Source organism: Desmodus rotundus, chromosome 11 (assembly GCF_022682495.2).
Source record: "Desmodus rotundus isolate HL8 chromosome 11, HLdesRot8A.1, whole genome shotgun sequence".
Taxonomy (NCBI): domain Eukaryota; kingdom Metazoa; phylum Chordata; class Mammalia; order Chiroptera; family Phyllostomidae; genus Desmodus; species Desmodus rotundus.
In genome coordinates this window covers 27195930-27199383 of record NC_071397.1, presented here as the reverse complement: position 1 = coordinate 27199383, position 3454 = coordinate 27195930, and the positions used below count along the sequence as shown (strand labels likewise).

Below are 3454 nucleotides of genomic sequence, written 5' to 3'. Positions count from 1 at the left end.
GCTTGATTACATTTTTCATAATTTGCACCATAGTAATATTTGGAAAGAAAGTTAAAAGACAATTTTAATCCATGTAAAACTTAAATTGAATTAATTGACATGGAATTACTATTTTTGAAAAAATGTCTATAATTAATTTTCAGGATAACTACTGTGCAAATATGTGGCACCTTTACAGTGATACAGTTCTGGTGTCACAACCAAACAATGAATGGTCCATTATGGCTTGTTTCTTATATAACAAAGAAAACGTATATTTTTAGAGAAAACAAATCACAATTAATTGTAAAATGTGCAACAGATGGTGTGACTTATAATCATTCTATCAGACTAATAGTATAATGTCTGCATTTTGAATTTACTTTTCCCAAAAGATGATGTTGGTTTGAAGCCATATTGACAGCCGGTGCATTCCTAATGTCGTTAGTTTGATATACCTCATCTATTAAGTCCTGTACACTTTCCAAAATAGCAGATGACAAGTGCAATTGACCACCTGGGAAACAGCAATTTCAAGAGAAAGGGAAAATTGATCTTCTCTTTTGGTGATTGTAGAGTTGCTTACTGCTTTTTTCTACTTTGGGTGACATTTAAACTGCCAGCATATTATTTGCTTTCCAAAAGGACACATTTTTGAACACAGACAATGATTAAGTGTGAATTATGGACAGCTATCAAGGGCTTTACCTGTTACAACTTTAAAGACTGTAAACATGTTTTGTAGCATATCACTTCAAATGAACATTTACAATATATGTTTCACAAATTATACATTGAAATATCAAATAGATAATTTTTCTCTAATATAAAAATATCTCAAACAGTTGCATGGCATATAATCATTTGTATAAATCTGATTGATTATTTCAGAAAGTAAAGCTAGTCTTTGTAACAAAATATAAAATGTCTGAGGCTTTTGGATTGAATAAAACGTATTATGAAGTTTCTTTGGATTCAGGAAGACAGGCAAGAAAATAATGGACTATAATGGTGGGTAAGTGTATACTATCAAACTATATTTTTAACTTGTTTGTATCATGAAGGATTGCATATTTCTCTAATAAGAACTTTCTATATCATTGTACAACTATCCATAAGAATCTTATGTATTTGGGAATTTATAAAATGTCAAGGCCTAGTACAACACTATTAGACAATAATAGTTCTACTTTTAACACAGTAATATTATTCCTTCTCAATTTTTTTAAAAATTGGCTAAATGCATTTAATCTTGTTTGTTTTAACAATACGGACACAGTAAAACAGTAGGAGATTTTAATAAATAATCCATTCATATTTGATATATGTTCAAGCTAATTGATGTTAAAATATGTGAAATAATAGATTTGGAGAGGGGTAGAATTATTTGTTTAACTAAACAATAATACTGTTATTTTGTTTATAGCTTATCAGCATTTTAACTTAAATCATTTGAAATATTAGAGGAAATTTCTATTAAAACTCCTTTAATCCATCTAATTAATGTTTATAATCAGTGAAGCAATGTATTCATATGGAAATACATTTATTTGTTCAAGTTTTTCAATCAATTGAGCAGATGTAATCAAAACGTGACTATAACCCCAGATATAGTATACAAACTTCAATTGCTCCAATTAATCATTTTCTTTAATGTTTAACATTTTATTTAAATACAATGCCAAGTTTACTTTATGATATCTTCAATTTAATATTTATTTTTAAAATGTTAATACTGTTTAGAGTTTGGCTCCCTCTCACCCACTACTAGGTATAGCTGAGTGCAGCCAGCATGTCCACCCACTTCAGCTCCCTGATCTTCAGCTCGTGCTCCTCCTCCTTCTACAGGGGCGGTGCCCAGGTGCACCTGAGCTTGGCATGGGCTGCGGCTCCCTTAGCAGTAGCCTCTAAGGCCTGGGCACCTTGCAGCCGCACATGGTGGTGCACTCCATCTACAGAGTTCGATGGACCCCTGCATCCACCAAACCATCAGGTCACTATCAGTCAGAGCTTGCTGGCCCCGCTTCAGGAGAGCATTGACCCTTCCATCCAAGAGGTGCTCCAGGAGGACCGTGAACAGATGAAAACCCTTAACAACAAGTTCTCCTCCTTCATCCACAAGGTGTGGGTTTCTGGAGACTTCAAGAATAAATATGAAAAGGAAATTAACTGGAGCATGGCTGCTGAGAATGAGTTTGTATTGCTGAAAAAGGATGTGGATGCTGCCTACATGAACAAGGTGGAGTTGGAGGCCAAGGTGCATGCCCTGAAGGAGAACATCAGCTTTCTCAGGACCTTCTCTGAGACGGAGTTGTCAGAGCTGCAGTCCCAGATCTCCAACATGTCTGTAGTGCTGTCTGTGGATAACAGCTGGTCCCTGGACCTGGGCAGCTTCGTCACTGGGGTTAAGGTCCAGTACAAGCAGATTGCCAACCGCAGCCTGGCTCAGTCTGAGACCTAGTACCAGACCCACTTTGAGACCCTCCAAGCCCAGGCTGGGACCTCCAGAATAATCAGAATGAGATTGTGGAAATGAACCAGACCATCCAGAGGCTGCAGGCTGAGATCGACATCACGAACCTGTGTGCTAAATTGGAGGCTACCATTGCTGAGGCTGAGGACCATGGGGAGATAGCACTCAAGGGTGCATGTGCCAAGCAGGAGGAGCTGGAGGCTGCCCTGCAGCAAACCAGGCAGAACATGGCCTGGCAGCTTCGGCAGTACCAGGAACTCATGAATGTCAAGCTGGCCCTGGACATTGAGATTGCCACCTACCACAAACTGCTGGAAGGCAGAGTATGGGTTAAAAGAGATGGAGTGGGAACCCCAAGTATCTCTGTGGTGAATACCAGTGGTGGTGACAGAAGACTGACCTAGAGGGAAAAAAGTGGTGGCAGTGGGTGGGCCTTCCAGGGGACCGTGTACAGCTATGCCCTGAGATTCTCCAGTGAAACCAACAAGGCCTATTCCATGAGGGGCACATCTACCACTGGCAAGAGTGTCCTCAACTGAGTCCTATGTATGGGGAGACCCATATTTGTCCCCCCCACAGTCACAAGAAGATTCCCATCCTGGTGCCATCCATGGTCCCAAGACTGCAAAGCCGTCTGAAAAATGTGCCAGAATAGCTTCCAATAAATTCTCTTTCTGATACCTGGGTGAGCCCATGGCCAAGAAAAAGAAAAGTAAATACTATTCAACCTTAAATGTGTAATTATTTTCCTCATCTTTATAATGAAATTAAGTTTAATTAAAATAATATTTTATAATTAATGCATAATCATCATTGTAACATAATCATAATTTAATATACTCATTAATAACTAAATTAATTTATATAAAATTCACAATGATTTATTGTACATGATACCAGTGTACATCAAATACAATGTGTAAAGTGCATGTGAAATTTAAAAGTGATAAAATTTAAATAATTGCAATATGAATACAATGAATAGTGAAATAAATAAATAGA

General features: G+C 37.4%; 1 pseudogene; it reads left to right on the top strand.

The window, feature by feature from the left end:
- Nucleotides 1-1771: 1771 nt before the first annotated feature.
- On the top strand, nucleotides 1772-2991 carry LOC112319297 (keratin, type II cytoskeletal 7-like; annotated as a pseudogene).
- The last annotated feature ends 463 nt before the right edge of the window (nucleotides 2992-3454 follow it).